The 8,119-nt window shown below is 50.5% G+C and overlaps 1 long non-coding RNA gene across 1 annotated transcript; it reads right to left on the bottom strand.

Annotated features, from left to right (window-relative positions):
* Nucleotides 1–203: 203 nt before the first annotated feature.
* LOC105542455 lies at nt 204–1,593 on the bottom strand. Its single transcript, XR_001006474.1, has 3 exons — nt 1,518–1,593; nt 1,125–1,274; nt 204–609 (listed from the first exon to the last, which is right to left on the bottom strand). It is a non-coding gene; the product is annotated as an uncharacterized LOC105542455 (long non-coding RNA).
* Between the last annotated feature and the right edge of the window lie 6,526 nt (nt 1,594–8,119).

Raw genomic sequence — 8,119 nt, 5'->3', positions numbered from 1 at the left:
CTGGACACCCCCTTGGATTCCAGCAGGAGGTAGCATACCGATTATGGGTGCAGGCTCCATCACTGCCTAACAGCATGGCAAGGAGCTTAGCCTCTCTGGGCGTCTCTTTCCTCTCCTATAAGATGGGGTTGCCAGAGGGCCACCTCCTAGGCCTGTTGTGAGACTTCAGGGGTAACAGAGGTTGAGGCCGGGCATAAGGCAAGTGTCTGAAACATGTTAGCAATGTGTATTTACTAGATCAGTGCCTGGCTCACAGCATGGGCTCTGCAGACACGGGTGGAATGCACGCATGGTGTCTCACTCACTCGTTCATTTATGATCTTCCTCCCTCCCTGGTCTGTGGGCGCTGTGAGAGCAGGGCCGGTACATTCTTGGTGCCCAGCACAGCTGGCCTGTCATCAGTGCTGCGGGAGGGACAGGAGGGGTACCTGCAGCGAGGCACAGGCCACGTCCCCTGCACGCCGACTGGGTTAATCCTCCACGGCTCAGGGTCCTGCGGGTGACCAAGGTGGAGCTGGGATTTGAAGCCGAGCCTCTGACTCCCAAAGCCAGACGGGTCTGGGTTGTTCTGCTCATCCCAAGCCGGGCCACCGCCTGTACCAGGTTCTCCTGCAGTGTTGATGTCAGAAGCTTCTTCATTTGCTTGGGGGCCATTGCATTAGTAGTGAGGATAACATTGCTAAGGTGCACCAAGGGCTGACCATGTGCCCCCAGCCTGGCTTTATTTAAGCCTCCCAGTAATTTGGGGAGGAAAGGTAGGAGAAGGACCGGAATCTTCCATGCAGTGGGCACCCACCGCCCACCAGTCTCCATGAAGATGCCCCACCCCCAGGATCTCACTGGAGGCTCACAAAGCGGTTCAACTATTACTGGAAGCACTCACAATACCAGGGTTTGGAAACCGACAGAATCACGCATGTGCGTGTGTGTGCATGTGTCTGTGCATGTGTGTGCAGACACCATCAGCCTCCCTTTGCAGGGGTGCAGTACTGGAGGACCCAGAGGGGCCACTCGTGCACGTGGCTGGTGGGGGCCTGAGCTGAGTGGTTCCGTCACTTTCTCCTTCTGGCGACTGTTCCCTGTGTCAGGACAGGAGTCTGGGCTCCAGGCAGAACTACGCTCACCTTGTGTCTTATTGGCGACTGGGACTAGTCAGCCTTGGGGTAATTTGACAGGCTCCAGGGTTCCGCTTCCTCGCCATCCTGGCCCCCCAGACAGACTTCAACTCCAGGAGGATTCTGGACTTTTCTGACAGCCCCGGAGACAGCACCTTCCTTCCACAGCCTCAAGAACAGAAAAACAAAACAACAACAACAAAAAATAGTGCAGAGAGCCAGTTTCCCCGGCAGAATTCTAAAGGGGAAGTTTCATGGCCATTACCGGGGAAGGAAGTTCCTTCCTCCAGGACTGGCCTGAAGCCCTTTCCCCTGCCCTCCCTGCTCCCCCCACCTCCCCCCACCCAACTCCCTACCTGCCTCTGCCTCCTGCATCTCCTCAGCTACCTCTTTGCTTCCTGCCCGCCCTTCCCCAGGAGTGGGTGACAGTCCTGGCGCCTGCGTCCTCCGGGGCTTGCTGGGCCCACTTTTTCCTTGTGGTCCTGGTCCTGACCCTGCAGCCGTCCAGGCAGAGGAGGCCGCCTCACCCTGTCTGCCATCTAAGGGCCCTCCAGGTGGTCATGTCACCCTGTCACCTGCCTCCAGACCAAGACCACACAGTGCAGGGTCACGTTTCAGTTCTCATCTCCCAGCGAAATTATCTCAATTTCTTGGAGCCTGCTCCAGAATTGCTTTTCCCTAAACCCTCATTACCGAGAACACAGTCTTAGATGCTACGTGCTTCTCAGGCGTCCTCAGAGAAGCCCCTGAATTACATGCAAGCTGCCCCCGACAGGTCCCCACGCAGGGCGGCCACTTTGCTGTCAACAGCAGAGCTGGCGAGAGGAGGTGGCTGGTGGCTCGGGGACCAGAACGTGCCGTTCTCAGATAAATCAGGTTTTGAAGCTTAACTGTCTAATTCCTCAATGAAATTGTCAAACCATGTCCAGGGAAATCCCGGTAAATCTTAGAAGTAGCTGCTGGAGGCTAAAAGTCAGAGACACCAAAGGCTATTAGGAAAATTACTCCTCCTGGCATTGGCGGTGTTGGGGAGGTTGCAGTGAGCTGAGATCGCACCACTGCACTCCAGTCTGCGCGACAGAGCAAGTCTCCAACTCAAAAAAAAAAAAAAAGCAAAAATATCGAGTGACTTCTCTCTGAAACTCCAGTAGCAATTTAGTGGAGGAGTCAGAGAATGCAAGGTGGGCTATTTAAAAAACGATGATGACATTTAAAGATTTACCCCTGGGAATCCAGATGACCTTGATTCTCTTTATCCAAAGCAAAAAACAGCAAGAAATGGGATGCCGAGGCTACATACAACCACAGCCAGTCCCAGGCACCATGCTTTATGCTCCAATGCTTCCCCAAAAACCTCAGCATCCTCGCCACATGCTGATTCTAAGAGAATGTTATCAATTTGAAATTTTAAAATGAATTTATGCAAAGAAAATATTGCTTTTACCAGTTTTTGTTAAAGCACTGTGTGTAATTACATTAGAAATGGAGGCTCCATCATGGGGAAGAAAAATAACCAAACAAACCTTGACCAGGTCTGGTTTAGTCCAACCCAGACAGGAGACCATGGCCTTCGTGGGGACAAGACTCACCTGGGGTCCCTCAGAAGTTAGGACAAGACCTGCCACAGTGTCTCCCATTAGGATGGAGTCTAGATGACCCCATCTTTCTCTGTAGAACATATTATTATACACTCATCTGGGAATTTTCTAGATCTTTCATGAATCTGGTTATATTTTAAGCCCATCCCATTTCTGGGAAAGATGAGTCCTTTATGCTTACTTCCTGCTGAGCTAAGAAATGCATCCTTATTTTCTGTTTCTAATTATCTGAGAGATGTTGGGGAAAACCAAACAAAGGTGTTTTTTCTTATTCTGTCACTCAACAATCAACACAGAAGACTTCTATGACCTCAGATGTGTGGGAGATTTTTCCCACACACCCACCAAACAAGTCTGCTCCCGTGGCCACCAGCTGAGTGTCCTCTGCTTTACTTCAATTCCAACACCATCTACCTGGAGATAGTGCGAGATCCCACAGGTTGAGGGCTCAGTCCCACAAGACTGCCCGCCACTTCTGACACCAATCAAGCCCCAGGTTGTGACCTGTGTTTCTGACTGACCAGCTGTCAACTGGGGTTTCCACAGCTCCCTCTTTGGATTCATCTACTTTGCTAGAGTTGCACACAGAACTCAAGAAAACAACTTACTTATGTACACCCATTCATCATAAAGGATATTACAATGGATACAGATGAACAGCCAGATGAAAGAAACAAATAGGGCGAGGTATGGGAGAAGGGGTGCAGAGTTTCTAGGCATGCCACCCTCCAGGAACCTCTTGGTGTTCAGCTATCTGGAAGCCCCCCAAACCCAGTCCTGTTCCTTTTTCATGACACAGGCTTGACTGATCACATCTGGAAGCCTCTTCAACCCAGTCCTGTTAGGTTTTCATTACACAGGCATGACTGATCACATCGTTGGCTGTTGGTGATCAACTCAACCTTTAGTCCCTCTCCCCTGTGGAAGTAGCTTGGGGGAGCACTGAATGTCCCAGCTCTCAGATCTTGCCTTGGTCTTTCTGATGACCTACCCCCGTTCTAGGGGCCCCCAACCATCAGTCACTCATTAGCATACTAAAGATGCTCTTAACCACTCTGAAGATTCCAAGAGTTTAGGGGCTATATGTCAGGACATAGGGATGAAGACCAAATATCTACTTCTCAATATCACAAGGAGACTCCTTCTCACTGCTCTCCCTATCATCCAAGAACCAGATGACAAGGACAGGAAAATAAAGAAAGCTCCACAGCCACAAAAGCAAGGGCATCTCCTGCTTCTGCCTAGTGGGTAGGTTTTAGGTAGAGGGGAGGGGACCCGCCTATTTCCTGAAGTTGTCAGGGGCCAAAAGCATGGCCTCATAGCTGGGCCTGTCATTCCAACCATTCTTAGAAGAGGAACGGAAGAGGCAGGAGGCAGGAGAAGGAGAAGGCCACATTCACAGAAGCAGACACCGGAGTGATGAGCTTTGAAGATGGAGGAAGGGGCCATGGGCCGAGTGTAGTGGTTTCGTGGGACTCCTGTAATGAAGTGCTGCCGACTGGGGAACTTAAAACCACAACATTCATTATCTCGCCTATCTGAAGCCAGAAGTCCAAAATCAAGGCGTTACAAAGCTATGTCCCTTCTCAAAGCTGTAGGGAGGATCCTTCCCTGCCTCTTCCAGTTTCCGGTGGAAGGCATTCCTTGGATTGTGGCCACATCACTCCGGTTTCTACTCTGCCCTCACGTGGTCTTCCTCCTTCTTGTGTCTCTCTCTAAGTTTCCCTTTTCTTATGAGGTCGCCAGTCTTTGGATTAGAGGCCACCCTATATCAGCATGACCTCATTTTGACTCGGCCACTTGATTAACTTGCAAAGACCCTATTTCCAAATAATGTCACATTTTCAGGTTCCTGGCTGTTCATAAAATTCACGGGAGGCTACAGCCTGGCGTAGTGGCTCACGCCTGTAATCCTAGCACTTTGGAAGATCGAGGTGGGTGGATCACTTGAGGCTAGGAGTTCCAGACCAGCCTGGCCAACATGGCAAAACCCCATCTCCACTAAAACTACAAAAATTAGCTGGGCGTGGTGGCGGACACCTGTAATCTCAGCTACTTGGGAGGCTGAGGCAGGAGAATTGCTTGGACCCAGGAGGCGGAGGTTGCATGGAGCTGAGATTGTACCATTGCTCTCTAGCCTGGGTGACAGAGTGAGACTCTGTCTAAAAAAAAAAAAAAAAAAAAATCGTGGGAGGCTATTGTTTCACACTCAGCTGCACTAGGCCCCAGCAGATCAGAATGGAGTCACTCGTGCTAAGTGCTACATAGTCAAATGAAACTTTGAAATGCACCTGTTTTCCAAGAAAACAAAAGATTTACTGTAACAAACCAGAAGACACCCGGTTACCTGAGACTGCATGATGAGAAAGTTCCTTCTGCTTCAGCCCTGGATAGTAACTTTGAAACGACCAGTCTGCTTTTCATTCCTTGGCTTTGCTTTCTTCAGCCCTTTTCTGCCTGTTAAGCCCACCCCATCTGCTCAGCTCCGCACAACACCCACTCTGTTTTATAGAATAGGATGTAGCCTGATTCTAGAATTGCAAATAAAAGCCAATTAGATCTTTAAACTGATTCTACAATTGCAAATAAAAGCCAATTAGATCTTTAAACCACATTTGCTGCGACTCTGTTTTTTTCTTTTTCTTTTTTTTTTTTTTTTGAGACGGAGTCTCCCTCTGTCACCCAGGCTGGAGTGCAGTGGCCGGATCTCAGCTCACTGCAAGCTCTGCCTCCTGGGTTCACGCCATTCTCCTGCCTCAGCCTCCCGAGTAGCTAGGACTACAGGCGCCCGCCACCTCGCCCGGCTAAGTTTTTGTATTTTTAGTAGAGACGGGGTTTCACCGTGTTAGCCAGGATGGCCTCGATCTCCTGACCTCGTGATCCGCCCGTCTCAGCCTCCCAAAGTGCTGGGATTACAGGCTTGAGTGCGTTTTTTTCTTTTTAACAAGGTAGACCTGAATTGGGAAAGGGGCGCTATTCAAACCCAGTACACCAAGGAATGCAGGCGGCCTTAAGGTGAAAAAGGCGACATAAACAGAATACATACAGAAAAAATGAAAGAAAAAAAAAAGGAAAAAAAAATAATGAAAGTTGAAAAAGGCAAGGAAATGTATTTTCTCCTGGAGCCTCCAGAAGGAAGCAGTCCTGCTAACAACACCTTGACATTAGCCCAGTGAAACTAATTTTGGACTTTAACCTCCAGAACAGGAAGAGAATACATTCCGGTTACTTTAAGCCGCTCAGTTCGTGACAGTATCAGTTTGTGATAAAAAACAGCAGGGATAGGAAACTGACACCAGGTGTGAAGATTTTTTTTTTCTTTTTCTTTTTTTTTTTCTTTGAGACAGAGTCTCGCTCTGTCGCCAAGCTGGAGTGCAGGGGCGCGATCTCGGCTCACTGCAACCTCCGCCTCCTGGGTTCAAGCAATTCTCCTGCCTCAGCCTCCAGAGTAGCTGGGACTACAGGTGTGCACCACCACGCCCGGCTAATTTTTCGTATTTTTAGTAGAGACGGGGTTTCACCATGTTAGCCAGGATGGTCTCAATCTCCTGACCTCGTGATCCACCCACCCCGGCCTCCTAAAGTGCTGGGATTACAGGCGTGAGCCACTGCGCCCAGCCAAATGTGAGTATTTTAATGCTCCTGAAACCCGTGTTGATTCGTGCTCTGAAAGACAGTGCCCATCTGCACCCTCTCCTGCCACTGTCAACCTGGTTAGTTTCGCTGCCTGTTTGTGAGCCCTGCCTACCGTCCCCTTAGAAAAAGCTTTTCTCATCCTGGAGGCACAAGTGGCCTCTGGTTGTCATTTTCATTTTCCTGATGAGGAAAGAGGATGCATTTTTGTATTTTTTCTGCTGGTCACACCCTATTTCCCAAACTCAGCTCATGCAACCCCTGGGGCCCAGAACCCTCTCTTTCCCCTTTTACTGCACACAGGGAGTCTGGCTCCTTGTATGGGAAGAGGGCTGTGCAGGCGCTGGCTGAGAGCAAGGTCGGCCTCTGCTTGGGAAACAAAGTCCCCACCTCCTCCCAACTCTTTACCTGGTGTCAGCTAAGTCGCTTCCTCGGGTTTTTTTTTTTTTTTGAGATGGAGTCTTGCTCTTTCACCCAGGCTGGAGGGAAGTGGCGCCATCTCAGCTCATCGCAACCTCTGCCCCCCCTGGTTCAAGTGACTCTCCTGCCTCAGCCTTCCAAGTAGCCGGGATGACAGGTGCCCTCAAAAATACATATTTTTGTAATTTATTTGTTTGTTTGTTTGTTTAGTAGAGACTAGGTTTTGCCATGTTGGGCAGGCTGGTCTCAAACTCCTGACCTCAGGTGATTCACCTGCCTCAGCCTCCCAAAGTGCTAGAATTACAGGTGTGAGCCACCACGCTGGGGGCTTTTTCTAATGCACACCCTCATCTGCAGAGGCCTCGCCCCCACCCCCAAGCTCCATCACATGTGGCTTCCCTGCAGCTCCACTGGGGAGAGGAGTGTATGTGTCAGGCTCCCATCTCACCCCGTGGTCCTCTGTGGAAGTTCCATGAGCCCCCAGCGGGAGCCACGGTGGGAAGACAGGATCCTGTCCATCACCAACCCTGCCACTCACCAATCCAACCGCTCCCTCCAACCAGGCTCACACCAGCGTCATGCAGGCTTGAACCCAAGCTTGAAGATTTTCAAATGAGAAAAGTATTTCTTCAAATTTCCTACTTGTGAGTATACTGTGGTCTGCACAGATAGAGTCTGCTGAAGAGATTTGAAACCTTGGTTTTCATGTTTCCCCGGTTCTGGGGTGGCAGGATAGAATTCTTAGATATCCCTAATTCAACAGGGAGCCTTCTCCCGCAATGAGCAATTCTGCTTCCTGCTCTAGGAGCCAGCAGAAGCTTAGGGGCTCCCGGACCAGCCCCCAGGAGGCCACAGGGACACTGGGCTGACAAGGCCACCTCCTGGGCCACTAGGATGTGGCAGGCAGCCTGGGACCTGGGGCAGGTGGCTCCTCATTTGCTGTGGGTGGCACGGACAGCCAGTTCTGCATGCACCACAGGCCTTTCACTTGCTACGTTTCACCCGAAAGTCGAATGGTCCCAGGCAAGGAACTTGGGACCCGACTTTGAACAGTTCGTGAATAAGAAGATGCAGATATTCAGGGTGGTAGAGGACACGTGGTATCAGCAGTCTGGCACAAGTAGGCTGAGGATGGAGAATCCCCAGCCCGGAGAGGATTTTAACCCTCCTGGTGGGCTGGTGGGGGCACATCTGGCTTTCACTCCCTATGAATGTCAGAGTTGGACACTATCACCGGCCTCTTAGATCAGCCCTTCTGTCCCCCTTATGAGTGTCGGAGTTGGACACTATCACCGGCCTCTTAGATCAGCCCTTCTGTCCCCCTTATGAGTGTTGGAGTTGGACACTATCACC

Source organism: Mandrillus leucophaeus, unplaced genomic scaffold (assembly GCF_000951045.1).
Source record: "Mandrillus leucophaeus isolate KB7577 unplaced genomic scaffold, Mleu.le_1.0 Scaffold26, whole genome shotgun sequence".
NCBI classification, from domain to species: domain Eukaryota; kingdom Metazoa; phylum Chordata; class Mammalia; order Primates; family Cercopithecidae; genus Mandrillus; species Mandrillus leucophaeus.
The sequence above is the reverse complement of the archived record's forward strand: the minus strand, read 5'-3'. Positions and strand labels throughout refer to the sequence as shown.